General features: G+C 45.0%; 1 protein-coding gene across 1 annotated transcript in view; it reads left to right on the top strand.

The window, feature by feature from the left end:
- Positions 1–19,551, top strand: part of KCTD16 (potassium channel tetramerization domain containing 16) — a 230,886-nt gene that overhangs the window by 939 nt on the left and 210,396 nt on the right. Inside the window, exon 2 of the mRNA XM_006128551.4 lies at positions 12,967–13,193. The gene's annotated coding sequence lies outside the window, so the exon portion shown is untranslated. The remainder of the gene's footprint in view (positions 1–12,966; positions 13,194–19,551) is intronic.

Below are 19,551 nucleotides of genomic sequence, written 5' to 3'. Positions count from 1 at the left end.
ACATGCTTTTCTACTGACTATTCCTGGGGGAATTCTGTCCCCAAAAATTGTAATTTCTGTGTACAGTATTTCAAAATTCTGCAAATATTATTTGTCAAAATAACACTATTTAGTCATGCTAGCTTCAATTATTTTGGTAATGTATTTCAAAATGCTTATTCGCAAGCACAGACTAAACCTCTCTAGTCTGGCACTTTGTGGTCCAGCAACATCTGTGGTCGGACATGATTGTAGTTAGCTTGGATGTCCACTCACTGTGGGTGTGCCCCAGTTTCACATGGTCCTATAAAGTTTGTTTGCAGCCACCTCTCCTGACTTTCAGTGTTATGTGCTTTTATTTAGCTCTAATTTACTCCTACATTTCTTTTAAGAGTCCAGTCGGTAGTGGAAGTGTTGGTAAAGCTGCTAGCCAATATTGACATTCCGTGATTTGGCAAATTCTCTGTTTTGGTACTGGTTCTGGTTTGGTTTGGTTTGGTTCCATTCCACCTGAATGTCCGTAATGTTACAAACGTGCAAAAGTTCTCCCAGGACTAGAGTTGAACTCCTACGACAGCACATTTCCTGTTTCTGTGTCCCTACAAATCCCTGAGTCCACCTCCCTCCCAGCCACTACATCGGAACTCTATTCCTTCCAGAGCTCAGCTAGGGCATGTTTACACTGTAGCATTATTTTGAAATAACAAGGTGAGCTACACAGCAAGCTCTTTATTTTGAAATAAATTACAGGCTTCTTACTCCGAAATCCATAACCCTCATTTAATGAGGAATAACGCCTATTGTGACAGCTGCAGTTATTTTGAAGTAAGTGGTCTCCAAGGCTTCTCACAGCTGCTCTGGTTGCCACTTTGTCCACACCCATCGGAAATCTATAGTTCCCTTTCCTCTGCAGCCCTTAAAGGTGCAGCTACAGGAAAAACAGTTTGAGGCACAACGTGAGCCCTGCTAGCACTGTGCTACACAAGCACCCTGCCCTGCCTTTCCAGCTGCCATGGCAAACCCTAGTGCTCCATCTGAGCCCCCCACAGCTGCCAGCACAGCTCCAAACCCCTTCTGTTCTAGTGCAGAGAACCTGGATCTCGTTGAGGTCTGGGGAAAGGAGGCAAACTTCCAGGTTCTCCTCACTAGGTGAAAGAATACCGATATCTATGGTTAGATGTGCCACAGCCGCACCCAGGAGCAGGTGCTCATGAAGGTCAAGGAGCTGAGAGAGGCCCACAGGAAGGCTAGGAGCACAGCTCCCACTCAGGAGTGGCATCCAGGTCACGGTCCTATTTCAACCAGCTCCACTGCATCCCAGGAAGGGAGGGGAGGGTCAGACCTGTCCCCTCCCCCATGTTCTGGACTCTGGGCTAGAGATGCCCGTTGTTAGCGTTCCAGAGGGCATGGCTGAGGAGGAGGAGGAAGATGAGACCAGCCTAGAAATGATGCCCGGCAGCTAGGAGGTCATCCTGGCCCTGGATCTCTTAATGTTACCAGGGATTGGATAAAACCGGGGAAGGCCCATTAGGTGAGTTCCATTACTTTCCCTAGACACACACAGGGGGAGGTGGCGGGCGGCTGCATACTGCTTGTGTGGCCTTCTCAGCCTGGGGATTGCACAGCAGCCTGTGTATGTGGGTGCACATGGAGCACCAGCCTGGAGCAGACAGTCTCAGGAGGCTGCCACAGTGGAACCTTGTGCTTCTGCACACAGAGTTCCTGCACAGACCTGCCTTACTCCTGACCCCATGGTGGGACACCTTCCCACCATAAGCCACTACTAAGGAGGCTGGGGTCATGGGCATGCATGCAGCAGTGCCACATACAGCAAATGGTCTTGCCTGCACTCTTGGGGTAGCATCCGCTCCTGGGCAAGCATGGGGAGGTGGAGGATACCGAGCCCCTGCCAGGGGAGCCTGCTGGGAAGGGGAGGAAGCTGAGGGATCCCCAGCAGCTCCCTTTCTGACAAGCATCGGCTGCTGCTCATGCCTCTGCTAACACCCTCTCACCCCCCTCTAATGGGCAGGGATAGAAGTCCTCTTTCTACAGGACACCACCAATGCTGGACCCAGTGTGTGTGCAGCATGTAGGGAAGTCAAGCTGCCATGTCACCCTCCTCCCACACACAGATTCCTGGCCTAACTGGCACCTTCCTATGCCTGCTTGTCCTCTTGGGACATCTGTGCCCCTGCCCCAAACGGCCTGCTGTCCAGGCCTCAGATGGCCTTGCTTGAAGCATACTGCCTTCATCTGACCTGAGACCTTTCAGTGTCGGCTCAGAGATGAGGGCTAGGTTTCATGCACAGTGTCTCCTGTGATGACTCACCTTCTCTTTGTTCTTCATGGTTGGGGTGTGAGCCACATGTCCCCCACCAGCCTCCCGACCCTGCAAGACCCGCAGGTTCTGCCAGCCCTATGAGGACCTCAAGTGGGAACACATAGCCTGCCTCTGGTCCCTACATTGGTCTCTTGAGCAGCAGGACCGTAGGTTGGACACAGACGTGGAGGAGCACCATGCTAATTGGGAGCTGCGCCACACCACCTAGCAGGAGCTGTCTCAGGAGGCCTGGAGCATGTGTATGGCATACAGCACTACTGCCTGGTCACCACAATTGAGCAGTCCAGCAGCCACCTCCCCCCCACACCCAATCCTTCCCAAGTCCCCACCTCCTCCCCACACTTGCTCCTGTCCCTCCATCTTCTGCCCCTAACCTCTGCCTCTGTGGCCTCCAAGGGCCCCGGACAGGAGGCAGTGAGACCACCTGAGGCAGGTGCCAGTCCCAGCCCCATCCCTGAGACCCACCTCCTGCTTCACCTTTTCCCCCTTCCATGTTCTTTCCCCAGTTCCTTTCCAGTTCTAGATTCCCCAAATGAAAACCAGACAGTTCATTCTTTCAACAGAAAAAGGTCTTGTTTATTTTATCAGCAGAGGAGGAGGGAGGAACCAGGGGAAGGGAGGGGTGGGGAAGGGTTTAGAGGCCTCTTGTGGGAAGGCATGGGAGAGAGTCTCACAGGTGTCCTTGTCTGAAACTCTCCCTCAGAGCCTCTTGGATGCTCATAGCCCACTGGGATAGCAACCGTGTGCAGCTGCTGCCAGGCCCTTGCGAGCTGCTTGGCCTCTGGCCCTCACTTTGGCAGGAACATCTCCCCCTTATTTTCACAAATATTGTGAAGGACGCAGCAGGCTGCCACCACCTGAGGGACATTCTCCTTGACGAGGTCCAGCCGAGTGAGAAGATAGTGGAACCTCCCTTGGAGGTGGCTGAAGGTGCCCTCCACAATAATGGCTGAGCCTGCCATTGAAACATTTCTTGCTTTGGTCAAAATGTCCAGTGTAGGACTTTATAAGCCAGGGAAGCAGAGGGCTGCGTCCCCCATGATGCACATGGGTATGTCCATGTTACTGACCCTGATGGTGCAGTTAGGGAAAAATGTGCTTACGTGCATCTTCTGGTAGAGGCTGAGGTTGTGGAAAATGCAGGTTGTGTGTGCCTTCCTGACCACCCAATGTTGATGTTAGAGAACCGGCCTGCAGGACTATGGAAAAGTACCTCTTCTGGTTGATATAATCTGATGGTTGGGAACCCGGATGAGGATGTGGTGCCATCATTGGCCACTCTCCCCACCCCCTGTATTTGGGGAAGCATATGCTGGCAAAGCCAGTGACAATAGGGTCCGTGTGGCCCAGGATGATGACCCTGTGCAACAGGATAGTGTTGATGGCCCTCACCACCTGTAGAAGGAGACAAACAGAGAATCACAGGGTTGCTAGAGCCCTTGGGAGGTTTCTGAGCCCACCCCGCCCCCCCTTCCTGCACACCAGGACCAACTCCTACCTACCCCATCACTCGGCAGGGCTTTGTGAAGGCTGGACTGAAAAACCTTCCAGGGAGGGAGCTTCCACCATCACCCCTTCCCTAGGGAACCCCATTTCAGTAGTTCACCACCCTCCTAGAACAACAGTAATACCTGCACGAGCATGGCCCTGACTGTCAATCTCCCCATGCTGAACTGGTTCCCGATGGAGAAGTAGCTGTCCAGTGTGGCAAGCTTCCAAAGTGTGATGGTGACCTGCTTCTGGAGGGGAATGGCAGGTCTCATATGGGTATCCCATCTCCTGAAGGCAGGGGCAAGCCACTCACACAGCTCCATGAAGGTATCCTTCCGCATGCAGAAGTTCTGGTTCCACTGCTGGTTGTCCCACCCCTCCATGATGATGCTTTCCCACTAGTCAGAACTGGTGTCCCATCACCAGAAGCGACAGTGCATGGTGTGCAGGGGAGAGCGGGAGGGGCTGTGCTACATGAGTAGTCCATGGAGAGAGGAGAGGAGGTGCCCCACAGGGAGTGGCGGGTCCTGTTCCTGCATAGCCACAAGGGCAGTCTGCAGTAACTGCACCAGGAGGTGTGGCAGTTTTTTTACTTTACTGACCCATTTTGCTAGGGCTGGGATTAAAATATAAATTTTAATACCAGTCATCATAAGTTCAGGTGTCAGTATTATTCTGGTATGGAGGGTCAGCACAAACTTGCCACGTCACTGAAGCCCTTTGCTGGGGTGATGGAGAGTGAAAGTACCAGTATCACCGAATAGTAGAACTGGAAGGAATCTTGAGAGGTCAAGTCCAGTCCTCTGTACTCATGGCAGGACTGAGCACCATTTATCCATAAAGTATGAGCAGGAAGAGTTCTCTATGTCATCAGCGTGTAAGTCAATGTGACAGATTTGGCTAGGGGAGGGACCATAGAATCTGTTTTATATGACTCCAGTGAATCTTCCACACAAAACAGGTAAGCTGTGTCTAGACTGGCAAGTTTTTCCTCAAAAGCAGCTGCTTTTGCGGAAAAACTTCCCAGCTGTCTACACTGGCCGCTTGAATTTCCGCAAGAACACTGACTTCCTACTGTCTGAAATCAGTGCTTCTTGCGGAAATACTATGCTGCTCCCGTTCGGGCAAAAGTCCTTTTGTGCAAAGCTTTTGCGCAAAAAAGCCCCGATCGCGAAAATGGCGATTGGGGCTTTTTTGCACAAAAGCGCGTCTAGATTGGCACCAATGCTTTTCCGCAAAAAGTACTTTTGCGGAAAAGCATCCGTGCCAATCTAGACGCTCTTTTCCGCAAATGCTTTTAACTGAAAACTTTTCCGTTAAAAGCATTTGCGGAAAATCATGCCAGTCTAGACATAGCCATAAAGTAAAAGGGTTGGGATTGCAATTCCAGACCATAGGCTAATATTAACTTCTGGAGGAAGAGGCTTTGGAAGCATGTGCTGTAACCTCATGATCTGGCTATGGCTTCCCACCCTCATGCGTCTCATGAAGCCAGCTTGCTTGGGCTTCATATGGGTGACATGAATTTAATCCTTAGCAAAGGTTTCATTAATTTGTAATCTAGCTTCTGAAGCCAAACACACAGGCTGTGTCTACAATGGCACCTTTTCCGGAAATGCTTAAAACGGAACAGTTTTCCATTATAAGTATTTCCGGAAAAAGAGCGTCTACATTGGCAGGATGCTTTTCCGGAAAAAAGCCCCGATCGTCATTTTCGCGATCGGGGCTTTTTTGTGGAAAAGACTACTGTGCTGTCTACACTGGCCCTTTTCCGGAACAGTTTTCTGGAAAAAGGACTTTTGCCCGAGCGGAAGCAGCATAGTTTTTCCGGAAAAGCAGCTGATTTCTTACAGTAAATCGTCACTGCTTTTCCAGAAATTCAAGGGGCCAGTGTAGTCAGCTTGCAGTTTATTCCGGAAAAGCGGCTGCTTTTCCGGAATAAATGGCCCAGTGTAGACACAGCCACAGACTGTTGGGTTTACAGTATGCGTCAGATTAATCGTATTTACTTTGTTACGCTCATTGCAATAAACAACTTTCATCTGGATGTGTATATTTTGGTTTTATCTATGGAGTATGAGCACAAACAACAGAAGAGAGGAAGGTTTTCAGTTTAATATTAAGGTGTATGAGGTTGCTGTGATTTTTTTAAAAGTGTCTTTCTTCTGTTGTGAACAGTTTGGCTGTGTCTAGACTGGCATGATTTTGCGGAAATACTTTTAACGGAAAAGTTTTTCCGTTAAAAGTATTTCCACAAAAGAGCATCTAGATTGGCACAGATACATTTGCGCAAAAGACACCTTTTGTGCAAATGCATCCGTGCCAGTCAAGACGCGCTTTTGCGCAAGAGTGCTCCGATGGCCATTTTAGCCGTCAGGCTTTCTTGCGCAAAAAATTAAGGTGCCTGTCTACACTGGCCCTCTTGCGCAAGTATTCTTGCACAAGAGGGCTTATCCCTGAGTGGGAGCGTGAAAGTATTTGTGCAAGAAGCACTGATTTTGTACATTACAAAGTCAGTGCTCTTGTTCAAATTCAAGCGGCCAGTGTAGACAGTTGGCAAGTTTTTGTGCAAAAGCACTTGCTTTTGCGCAAAATCTTGCCATTCTAGACGCACCCTTTCTGTCTCCCCAGAGTATTTGTTCTGTTATTCATTAAATGGAAAACCAAACCAAGTGTTGTTACACCCATGGATTAATTCCCTCTTGCTTATTCAAATGGCATTCTCATTAGCTTTAAAGGGGGGTTTTCTTTCCGTAGGAGAACATCATTTGGCCCTAGAGCTTATATACCTTGTATAGCTAAATGTTTATTTAACATATTTTTCCTGAAGCTTGCAGCTTGGTTGCATGAAATTGTTTTTCTACATTTGTACCACCTTGTGCTATGATCTGCTAGCTTTAAATCACCCACATCAGTGGCCCTCAAAGGTATGTCTAAACTGCAGTTTTATCGGGATACCAGAGGCATGTTGAAATAGCTACTCTGCATCTTTTGAACACATCTGCTATTTCAAAATATAGTGGACATGCTATTTTACCATCTCTGTAAATTTCATTGTATGAGAATTAAGGGATGTTTCGGAATAGTACTGTATTTTGAAATTTGGTGCTGTGTAAACAGCAGCAAATGAAGAAATAAGCTATTTCAAAATAGCTCGAAATAAGCTACGCAATTTACGTAGCACAAATTGCGTATCTTATTTTGAGTTTTGGGTGCTGTGTGGATGCACCCAAACTGAATTCATAGGGCCCTCTTCTGTCTAGTTTTTTACATCCTCCCTTCCTCAAAGTATATGCTCTGGCACCAGCTCTGAAAGCAGAGTGGAGAGCAGCAACTGCTGGCCAAATGTCCAGCAATGAAGGCAGAAATATGAGTGGTAATGTGAAAAGTGATATTGACATTGATTTTTCACAGCAGATTTAGTGCTCCATTGCCACCTTTACTTCTGTGCTGCTGCTGCTGCCACCTTGAGACTGACAGCTGGAGTCCCATTGCCTCCAGGTTAGGAATTTTGGGTTGGGAAGGAGAGGATGAGGCTGCCTCTCTAAACCCACACACATCCACACCTCAGCCCCTCTCGAAGTATGCTCTTATGGTTTGTACTTTGATGGGAGATCTCACAGGAAACTCCATATGTTGCAGAAAGGGATAGATGATTGGACAGGACACATCACTTGTGTGATAGCACTGAGCCAACTCTTGTACATAATAGCCATATTCATTTAAAGGTGACATGAAGGAGACAAAACTATATCCTAATCACTTTTATCATTGAAGATATTACACTACTTCTTGCAAAATTCCATTGTTAGAGGTCATGTACTGACAAAATTCCATTTTTTCATTCTGCCTTCTTAAGTTCTCTGCAGTTTTAATTAGATGCAGTTCTGTCCTTCACTTCCTTTCCTATGGGGTTGCTCTTGAGAACTTACTAGCTGTTGTGTCCCACCACAAAAATGAGAGCAATTCTCTGATGGATAATTGATTCTTCTGTATATTGGTTTTATTGCTGTAAAGTACTTTAGAATCCTTGAGCATGGCTCTCACTATAAAATCCAAGCTCTTATAATTACTTTTCTACATAAACACATGTCTGCAGTATATTATAATACTATATTCTTGTTAAATTTAGATATAAATATTTAGTCACTAGAAAACATAAAATCTTTAGATCCTAACACATAAAGAACCTTATATGTAATTTTATGCAACTCCATTAGGTTAAATTAAAATTGCTGCCTACAGTATGCCAAAATTGACTTCTCTCAAAATTAATCTCCTGCATAAAACCATGAAAAATACGAAAAAATAAATCAGGAGAGAAATTAACACTGCACATTATTTTTAAAATGTATCTAAAATAATTTTCTAAAGAAAGAAAAAAGTTTGTGTTTGACTAATTTTTGTATCTAGTGAATTTCCCTTATTATCTTGAGCAATGTTGTCTACAGCGTTCTGTTATTTATAGGCAGGGTGAGATTGTGAGCTGATGGTTAAAGCTCAGTGTTGGTAGTCTGTGTTCTTTGTTCTATTCATGTCTCTGCCATTATCTTGACTACTCTTGGGCAAGTCACTTACGGTTGGATACTCTTACCCTTTCTCATGTTCTCATTAAAGAGAATGGGATTGTTGATGCAGCAAGGTTCTACTGCCCATGAGTAAGGCTGCGTCTAGAGTGGCATGATTTCGCACAAATACTTTTAACAGAAAAGTTTTTCCATTAAAAGTATTTGCACAAGAGAGCGTCTACACTGGCATGGACGCTTTTGCGCAAAAGACATCTTTTGCACAAAAGCATCCGTGCCAGTGTAGATGCTCTCTTGCGCAAGAAAGCTCCGATGGCCATTTTAGCCATCGGGCTTTCTTGCGCAAGATATTAACTTGCCTGTCTACACTGGCCTCTTACGCAAGAATACTTGCGCAAGAGGGCTTATCCCTGAGCAGGAGCGTCAAAATATTTGTGCAAGAACCACTGATTTTGTACAGTACAAAGTCAGTGTTCTTGTGCAAATATTCGCCAGTGTAGACAGGCGGCAAGATCTTGCCAGTCTACATGCACCCTAAGTGTTTGATCTTGTATCCACTGAAGTCAGTGTCAGAACTCCCATTTCCATTCCCACATTGCAGGTGAGCATGCTCTAGTCCAGAGCAGCAGGGGATGATCAGGACTGTCCCTGCAAATGATCCTCCACTACATCAAAAGCTGCTGCATTGCCATACACTGGAACTGAGTGCAAATAAATTCTCTCTCCTGTTTTCCCAAAGCCCCTCCTGTGGTAGAATGTAGAGGAACTGGGGCAATCAATAGGTGGACCATGGGACAAATCCAGACCATTAGATCCTTTTGAACAGATTGCCACATCTTTTTATGTACTTATTGTTACTGTGGTGTGAAAAATATTTTTCTGGAGTCTGGACCTCTGTTTGACTATGCCTTGAACAAGAAATTTGTACCTTGACAAAAATATTTGACTATCCCTGCGGAGGGCTGACTGTGACAGATACTGCAAATGAGGCTGTAACTTTATAAAGGTCTGGTTGAGCCAGACCTTGAAAGCATGAAAAATTAAATACTGTTGTATGAGATGTGGCAGGTGTGGGCCAGTAGAGTATTCATAGACCATTGAATCAATTTTTATGTCTGCTTGCATGTTCCTGATTTGCTGGTGGGTGGGATTTCATCAGGAATTGAAATCACCATGGGGTGATGATTAATGGAAAAATGACAGAGCTTGTTCAGCAGGTGTTCAGCCTTTGAATCTTTGCCCTCTGAGGAATGGAGCAGTGACAGATTTTACCAGATCCTGGAGGCCTGGCCCTGGGGACAAAGGCTTTTGGGGTGTAAAGGGTCAGAAAGACCTTCATTTTGATCCTACAAACAGACACAAGCTTTTGTCTAGGGACAAGGGATAGGAACCCTGTGGAAGGATTGGAAGGACTGGAACCTTCAGGACTATAGGACTGAAGGGAGTGTCACCGGTAAGCCTAAGTATGCATTTAGATCTTTTATTGTTTTATATGGTTTTCTTTGTAAGTTTTTATCCTGAAATGTACTGTATTCTGATTTGAAGGAGCTATTTGGTTACTTGCAACTGCTGGCTATGCTGGTCCCATACCCTTAGAGAGAAAGCAAAGCACAAGGACTGGACTGTTCTCAGATCTGCTGGGATAAACAAACTGAAGTGCAAGAGGACTGCAAGTTTAAATGTGAAAGAGAGAGGGTGCTATCTAGAGAGGGGATGGCTGGAGGCCTGAGAGGACATGCCTTGTACAGAACCATGAGGGCTGTTCTAAGGTGTAACTACCCCCGAAACTAGGACTGTAAGGAGCCAGGTCTGGAGGTGGTGAGGGAGAGTCTCAAAGAATCTATAGTGGGGACTGGAGCAAGTGGTTGAAGGGCAAGGGGGGCTGTAATATGGATCTGAGAAGATAGGGTGTGCAAGGAAGACTGGGGCAAAGAACCAGCAGAGGAGTGGGGATGGGGGTATGACATTTTGTGACAAGGAACTGAGAGAGGCCTGGGGGAAGACAGGCTGGAGGGGCCAGGAGCAGAAGAGATCAAGTTTTGGAGAGACAATCTACTGGAAAAAAAGGGTGTGTGATCCTACAGTTAAAAAAGGTACTGTATAATGCATATGCATATGAGGAATGAATTTGCACAGGCAACCTTATTTCTAGCATTGCTTAACTTCGGAATGCTGAACTTTGCAACTGTAACTTTCTTTTAGAGCAGTTTTTGTATATAAGCATATATAAATATTAAACAACACAAGAATAGTTCTTCACGTTTCCAGGATGCTCTCAAATTGTATAGCTTCTGGCCTGCTGCTAATTTGTCTTTGGAGATCTCCTTTATCTTGTTCAAGTTGAACCTCTCTAAACTGGGATTCTGGGCCAATAACATCCGTAGTCCAGCAGGAGCATGGATGTTCAAAGACCAGAGTCCCGGTGGAGGGCTGGTGACTGGAAGCCATGCAGCGGAGTTGGAGGTCAGTAGTAGTACTGTCCTGCAGTGGCAAAACCGGGAGCCTGTCAGTGGGGCTACCATCCTGTGGCGACACTGCCTGGTGTGGTTGAGAGGCTGAGCTGCCCAGTGGCGGGATCAGGAGCCCGGCAATGAGGCTGGAAGCCTGAAGCCCGGCAGCACAGTGAGAAACCCAGCATCCCTGCTCCATCCCAGCAGGACAGATGGAGCCCAACAGCTGGGCTTCTGCCCAGCAATGCAGCTGCCTGGTGGGACTGGGAGGCAATAGGGTTGGGAGTGGAACTGACAGCCAGCAGTGGAAACAGGAGTCGAGCAGTCTCACTGCCACTCGATGAGCTGCCCGGAGGGGCCAGGAGGCAGCATGGATAGTGGGGCTGTCCAGTGGCAAAGCCTGCAGCCCTACATGCGAAGGGGTTGATGGAGTAGGGCAGCCGGCTGGGAAGCTGGCAGCCAGACCATGGCTGGAGGGCAGTGCCAGAGAGGGTAGAAATAACCTCCTCTGGTCTGGCAAAATACCTCTTTCACGACCAATCAGGTCCTGAGAGTGCCAGACCAGGGAGGTCCAACTTGTATTCCATTGCCAATTGTTCTGTTTACTCCAGGCTATGTCTATACTACAGGGTTTTTGCGCAAAAACCCACGGAGCATCAACACCTCAAGCACATTTTTGCACAAGAAAATTGACAGTAAAATGGCAGAACAGAGGGCTTTTGGCAGCGTAGGTATACCTCTTTCTATGAGGAATAACTCCTTTTTTGTTTAAGAGTTGTGCAACAAAGGTGTGTGTGGACGCTCAACAGGAGTTTCTTGCACAAAAAGAGCCTATCACAAAAAGCACAGGTGCTCTGATGGCCATTCTGTGAATGGCAATCAGAACTTTCTTGTGCAAGAGTGTCCATGCAGTGCGGATGCTCTCTTGTGCAAAAGCACATCGCTTTTGTGATGCGCTTTTGAGGTGTAGACATGCTTTTGTGTAAGACGTTTTTGCAGAAGATCTCTTCCACAAAAAGCTTCTTGCGCAAAAACCCTGCGGTATAGACAAAGCCTTAATGTCATCATTTGCTCCCCTTTCTCACTGTTGGCTGGCGCAAAGGGGCATGTTCTCAGATTGTGTACATTAGGGCTTTTTATGAGCTCTCTGGTAGAGCTGCTTAGTACAGTAAGATGCAGGCATTCACTGCTAAAATGAACCTTCCATGTGGACAGAGACAGGAAAACCACCAGCTGAGGTAGTTTAGCTGAGAATTCATAATGACATGAATCATAATTGTAGGTTTTTGTTGCTGAATAGGTACATAGTAATAAGTATCAGAAAAGATGTTAATTAAACACCACTTACAATCCCTACTGCATGTGAATCTGATTTGTATATGCACATTGGGGATTAAGCACTTGCAGCCTGGGCACATGTGCTTCAGAAAATGTGAGCCTTTATTTTTTAAATCGGCACACCTTTTTCTTTGCCTTTGGGTTTCCATTTTTGTCATATGTTTATAGTTTTATTATGAAGCTCTCTGATATTTAATGATCTCTTGGTGACACTACTGTATTAAAATTGAAGTCCTTTGACAAACCTTCCTTATAAGACATGCCTTGCAATGAAATCTAAATGCTGTCTGTCCTAAGAGCAGTTCTACAGAAATTTCACTGTGTGTTGGAATTTGAATGGAATAACTGTTCTGGGATTATAACCCAGATAGGGCACCACAGCAGCCACAGCATAAGGGTTCTTTTTGCCGTTTTGTTTGTTGCAATTCACTAAACATTTTGCTAGGAGCCCCCCTTTCCTTCATCCCAAATCTCAGTCTGTATACACCTGAATTGTAATTTGGTGATTAAATTTTGATTCATTTGATTAGTAGACTTTGCTTACAGTCACAGGTCAGGATAGTGCTTTTGTTATCTTAGCTCTCTCTGTTTGCACAAGGCAGAATTACATTATTAAGGGCATAATCTGGCCACTGCAAAGATCAGGGAAAAATCCACTCTCATTGGCATAGGTGGCTAGGTGCATTGGAGGTTTTTTCACCATTCCGTGAAAAACCATTTATTGTCAAGTGACAAAAGTAGGATTATGGATCAATATCAGGTTAAAAAGGTACCACAGTGATGAGAGCAGTATATGAACCTGAATAGGATAGAATGTAGCAGATGTGCCCTTTCTCTTCAGCCTCCACATGAAGGATCCCCTTCAGTGTTCCTCGTTCTCCTTGACTGGTGAGGTGAGGATTTACAGAGGTGGGAGGAGCTAATACCAGATCAAGAAGTTTCTGGGCTTGCCGGTAGGTGGAGCAGCATGATGTGCAGTCCCAATGCACCTTCACAGGAACAGCTATTCCACCTCAAGGGGTAGAGAAGAAGAAACCTGCCACCACCAGCATCCTTTCTCCAATGGAGGTAAGATACCATCAGGCAGAAATAGTATAATAGGTAATATACAGAGATTTTGGTTAGCATTTGCATTTGGAAATGTCTTAAAATCTAAGATACAAGACATTTAATTGGATATTTCACAAGTTTCTGAGGAAGGACCTCCCTCCAAATGTCTATATCTGTTTTTCTCTCACTATGGACTATCCCGGACACTCCTAATTCATTCTTTTATAGGAAATGGTATGGTTGGGGATGTGACCCAACCAGGATAGGCATGTGTACATGCATGCATGCACACACACACAAAACCATTGTTTGTACATAAATCTGCATGAGGACATGAACTCCTTCAGATACGTTTTTCTCTTGTCCTTTTTTGATACCTCCTGTTGCTGTAAGATGATAATGCATTGCTTTTGCACCAAGAACCATGATGACAGCCACCAAAATTGGTAAACTCCCCCTTTTATTTTGATTTTCTTTCACCCTGTCCCTGGATGTTACCTGATGTGGAGATTCCTGTATGCCTACTTCATACCACATGTTGTGGCTCATATCCTAGAATCCAGCCAGCTGAATTAGCTAGGTTGTATGCTAGGAATTCTGTGGATACTTGGATAGGGAGGTGTCCTCCCATCGGGCTCTAGAGTGTCAGTGGAGTAGACCCTGTTTCTGATGCACTCCTGCTCCATGTATGAGAGTTAGAATATGAATTTTAATTGGGATATCGTCTCTTTACCAAGTTCATTTTATGCTCCGTCACGAGACATACTTCCAAAGAAAACACACACACAGGTTTGATTTCTGAAATAAAAGGACAGATAGTTGTGTGCTGCAAACCTCTGCTCTTTATCCCTTTCTGCACACATTTCAAGAAAGTTGTTATGAATAGTCTTTGTTTCTTTTTTTTTTCAGGTGCATGTGTGTATTTCAGAAGCTCCTTACTATTTAATAGGCTCTAATGTTATTTTTTTTTCTGGATTGGATAATTTGGATTTTTTACTGATTTTACTCTGGATAATTTGGATGATACTGTGTAGATGCTTCTGCCTTCTTTATATTTATCTTACCTATAAGCAAAACTGAGATGTTCAATTTATCAGTAAGTCTCAATAGCAGATTGACAATACTCTTAATTTTTGACTAGATAGATAGTAATTTCTCTCTGACTTTCTTCTTTTATACTACCATTTTCTCACATCAAAGGTGTATGAAAAGTGTCATCCCTTCAAAGTAGTCTTTATCTGCCATCATATAAAGCTAATGCAGGCCTTAGCTTTCAAGTTGCCACCATGTATATGGGGTTTGGGGATTTTTTTAACCTTATTTCAGAATAAAGTATTTGATTTTTTTAAGTCCATCTTGCATAGCCACGCCATCTTAGTGTTTTAAAAACATACTGCAGCTATTGAATTTTCATACCTCAGTGAATGGAAGAAAAACTCTTGTTCACCTATCCGTTGAGTTCTTTCTCGGAAGAGTTAGCTGCAGAATGGGGATGTGCTAGATCACAACATGCTCCTTCCTTTTCCCAAAAGGTCTCCCTGAGGTTCCTGCTCTAGAAGTTTGCTTTCCATTCTCTACAGGGTTTTTCTTTTTATATGGGCAATAGAGCTCAGGAATCTTTTGAAAGGAGGCTGCTAAAAGAGAATCTACTATTTTCCTCTCTTATATGAAGGTGTATTTATAAATGTAGAAAAAACCTCGCTGTAATAGATGAGCATCTTAAAATCTTTAATGCATTTTCCCTCATAATACCCCTGAGAAGTAGAACAATACTATTGTCTCCTTTTACAGATGGGAGACTGAAGCCCAGAGCCTCATAGGGTATGTCTACACTACCACCCTAGTTCAAACTAGGGTGGTAATGTAGGTAACCGGAGTTGCAAATGAAGCCCGGGATTTGAATTTCCCGGGCTTCATTTGCATAAAGCCGGGCGCCGCCATTTTTAAATGTCCGCTAGTGTGGACTCCGTGCCGCGCGGCTACACGCAGCACGGACTAGGTAGTTCGGACTAGGAAGCCCGATTTGCCTGGATCCAACCCCCGAGTCTCAGGGCTACCCCACCCCAGCACTGGGGAGCCTGCACCTACTGTGAGACTGGAGCACACAAAATCTACTAGCCTGGGCTCCATTGGGCTGTAGTGTGTGAGGGGACTGTGGGGATTGTCTTTCTCCTTCTCAGTCAGGGGCAACATCAGTGAGGGGAGGGGTTTTTTTTGGCTTCTCAATTGTGTGTGGCCCCTGACAGATTTTTCTGTTGTTCAGCAGCCCCTGACCCCAAAAAGATTCCCCACCCCGGCCTAATCAGTGTGAGTTAGGTGTCTGAATATATTTGAGGATTCAGACGACAGAGACTAAATGACTTGCCTAAGGTCATAGAGGAGGTCTGTGTTGGACCTGGGCATTTTACCTGGGTGTCCCAAGTCTCAGGCTAGCACTCTAACCACTGGCCATTCTTCCTCTAATTCCTCATATAAACAAGCCACCTACAACCAAGCTTGTATGCTAGCTATACAGTGTTGCCCCCAGAAATTGAAATGGGGGTATTTGCATTCATGGGGGGGATGAGACTGTGAGAATGAAGATGGAATGTATGGCACCATAATAAAAACTGAAAAATCTTTCATTGCCATTGTATTAGATTTAATTCAAAATTTTAAAATCATTATACAAATTAAATTTGGCTATTTAAGCCTTCTGTGAAGCACTACAGCTGCATCCTTCTTGTTTTTATGTTATAATTTTGCACAACTCTATTAATGAATTTCTTTGGTCGCTTCTTCTGTGTCTGGCACTGCCATTCCTTCAATTGTTATGTTCATTAATTCATTCACATGGTCAGGCAGAAGGCAACTTCTTTCAGAACACAAAATTCTATTCAATGACAAAAAATATTCTCAACTGTAGCTGTTGTGACTGGCAATAACAAGAGATGAATTCCTATTTCTTTCATCCCAGGAAACATAGCACAAAGATAGGGTTGAGTTACTATTGATGATATGAAAGAAGCTGAAGTCAAATCTTCATTAATTCATTGTATAATAATCCACTCTGTGTTCAAATTCTCTGTTCTGTCCTGATCATATGGCAGCCCCATTGCTGGCAGTGCCCCACTCCAGTCAGCTGTTGGTGTTTTGTAGGATGGGGTTCTACAGAAGCTACATAGAGGCTGAGTGGAATCCAGAAGTCACTGTTGCAGATTTGTAAAAAGTAAGTCTGTGTATTTTTCCAGCTGTCTTAGCAAACACTTCTTGTTTTTTCATGTAAGTATTCAATATTAATGGCTTTATTAGTCAACTTCTGGACTGAAGTCTTTGCTTCATCTGCTACTTTTTCAATTGATCTCTCTCTAATCCAAATATAGCTTCTATTGCTGGACAAAGATATACTCCTTTGGTAGCAGATGCCTGGATGGCATAATGTAATGATCCAACTAGATTCAACAGTAGATTTACAAGCAAGGGAATGGGTATCAGAACACAGTAAAAAAGCAGTCCGTCAGCCTCTCTCCTCTAGATCCATCCCATCTTGATGGATACTTTCTAAAGGCAGTTATAATGGTTGCAGTACTTTGAAGAGAATGACCAAGGATCACTCATGAGAAAGAAAGTGAGTTTTCTTAGGCTGGAATAATTTGAACTTCAGTCTCAGTGTTTCTTCCATTTTTTTCCAAAATGTTCAGGTTTTTTTGCACTCTCACTGAAAATAAGAATATAATGAAGACATTAGATTTATGGCTTTTTAAATGCCTTTTGAAGAGTCTGTAGGTCTCCCTACTGCTAGTTGTAATAGATGGCTTCTGCAGTGTGTATAGAACAGATTAGGGCTACACTTCTATGTAAGCAAAGCTTCCATTCCAAGTCTTCCAGAGATGTTTGCAGCTCCGTCAGATGCACCAGCACCCATCTGTTTGGGGTCCAATTTACAAGCATTTAGCTTTTGTAAGATATGGGTTGTTACAGATGCAGCCATGGGAGCTGACAGCGTCCGCAGGTCCTTGGGCAAGATGGGGGGTGGCTGGTGCCATGCCCCAGAAGGGGCAGGGCCTTGGGCAGAAAGGGTGGGTGTGAGACAGTTAGCCTTCAGTGTTGCCCGAACTGCAGTGCTGGGCCCTCCTCCAGGCCTCAGCGATGCTCTGGTGGCAATTTAAAGGGCTTGGGGGTCTGGCCATTGCTGCTGTGGGCATGGATGCAGCTCATGTGTCTTCTTAAATTTGAGCACCTAAAAATGCATCTACTAACTTGCCACTGACATCAACCTATGCAGTGACCTAATACTTGACACTATGACGGGGCATCTGCCCCACACTGGTCTAGCAAGGATTAAACCCTGGGAGAGGGCTGAGATTGTGAAGCCTGCAGCTGTGGCACAGTATAATACAGAGGGTGTATAATATATTACATTATATTATACAATCCATTACAATATATTACATTATATTATATTATTATATAATACATTACAATATATTATATTACGGAAGATATCTTTCCAACAGCCATCCCCCATGGTTACCAAAATGACAGATGCATCCCTCATGCAACTTGCTCGAACTCAGGGCAGTTCATTATGCATGCCGTCACTTCCTACAATACACAGCACACAAGACAATCAATGTCACAACAGACAATACCATGTGCATGTACTACAACAATGGGCAGGGTGGAGTCCAGTCCATCTCCCTCTGTATAGAAGCATTGAAACTATAGATTTGGTGCGTCACACACCATGTCTCCCCTGTTGCCATGTACCTCCCAGGAGTACTAAATATGATGGTGGACAACCTCAGCTGTATCTTCTCCAATCACCACAAGTGGGAGATAGATTCTCGAGCCCTCCAAGAAGTATTTCACAAATGGTGGCAACCAGACATAGACTGTTTGCAACCAGAGCCAACCGAAAGTGCCACTTATTCTGCTCGAGAACAGCCCAGGAAAAGGGATCTCTAGGAGATGATTTTTCCCTGAAATGGGACCATACCTCCTCTACGTGTTCCCACCGCTTCCCTTAATTCACAGAATAATCACAAAAATCAGACAAGACCGTGCCCACGTGATTCTCCTTCACCAGCCTGGTCAAGACAAACCTGGTTTCCTTACCTGTACAGATTAAAGATAGTGGATCCTCACACCTTTTCCCCACAACAATATCCTCACTCAAAATCATGTCAGAGTTCTCCATCCTGATCCAGAGAGATTTCACCTCCAGGCGTGGCTCCTTTGTGGCGCCAGAATGCTGAAAACAGCTGCTTAGACAGAGTAAAACAAATACTGATCAACAGTAGGAGAGAGTCCACTAGAAAAACCTACTTGTACAAGTGGACGAGATTCTCTGAATGGGTCAAACCGAACCACCTCATGCCACCCGACACCACACCCATCCCCATCATACTAGATTACTTATTGGAATTACAAGAATCAGGGCTCTCTTTCAATATGGTAAAGGTTCATTCAGCGACGACAACAGCCTTCCACAGAACCAGTGACAGCACTTCAGTTTTTTTGAACCCGGTCACTCAACTCTTCCTTACTGGTCTCCAGAATACTTTCCCATTGGTACGACTCCCAACTCCTATTTGGGATCTGAATCACATCCTCAAGAGCTTAACTAAACCTCTCTTTGAGCCTCTAGCCACCTGTTCTTGGTTACACCTCTCCACGAAAGACGCCTTTTTGGTAGCCATAATTTCCAGCAGGAGAGTTGGGGAGTTAGCGGCACTGATGGCAGACTCGCCATACACGATATTTACCAAAGACAGAGTAACCCTTTGACCTCACCCCAAATTCCTACCGAAGGTCCCATCTCCTTTCTACATTAATGAAACTATCCACTTACCTGCCTTCTGTCCCAAACTGCACACCTATCCATCTCAGGTGGCACTATATACCTTGGATGTTCAGAGGGCACTCGCCTTCTACCTAGATCAAACAAAACCATGGAGAAAATCAACAAGACTCTTATTATCATTTGCAGAGCAATCCAAGGGTCAAGCCATCTCCTTGTAGAGAATATCCAAATGGATTTCATCTTGCATCCACAAATGCTACACTATTCACAAGATACAACCACCAGATACCATCACTGTTCATTCTACTAGAGTGGTTGCCTCCACAACAGCCTTCCTCAAAAATGTGCCTTTAGATGACATTTGCAAGGCACCCACTTGGGCATCCGACCATACATTTACCAAACATTAAGCCCTTGCCTCCACGATTGCTCCATCTATGGCAGGGCTCCAAACCCATCTCCACAAAATGAGCACTGGTCTGTAGTCACCCAGGGTATGTCTAGACTACATGCCTCTGCCGACAGAGGTATGTAAAATAGGCTACCCGATATAGTCAATGAAGCGGGGATTTAAATATCCCCGGCTTCATT

Source organism: Pelodiscus sinensis, chromosome 17 (genome assembly GCF_049634645.1).
Source record: "Pelodiscus sinensis isolate JC-2024 chromosome 17, ASM4963464v1, whole genome shotgun sequence".
Taxonomy (NCBI): domain Eukaryota; kingdom Metazoa; phylum Chordata; order Testudines; family Trionychidae; genus Pelodiscus; species Pelodiscus sinensis.
This window is presented reverse-complemented; position numbering and strand designations above follow the sequence as displayed.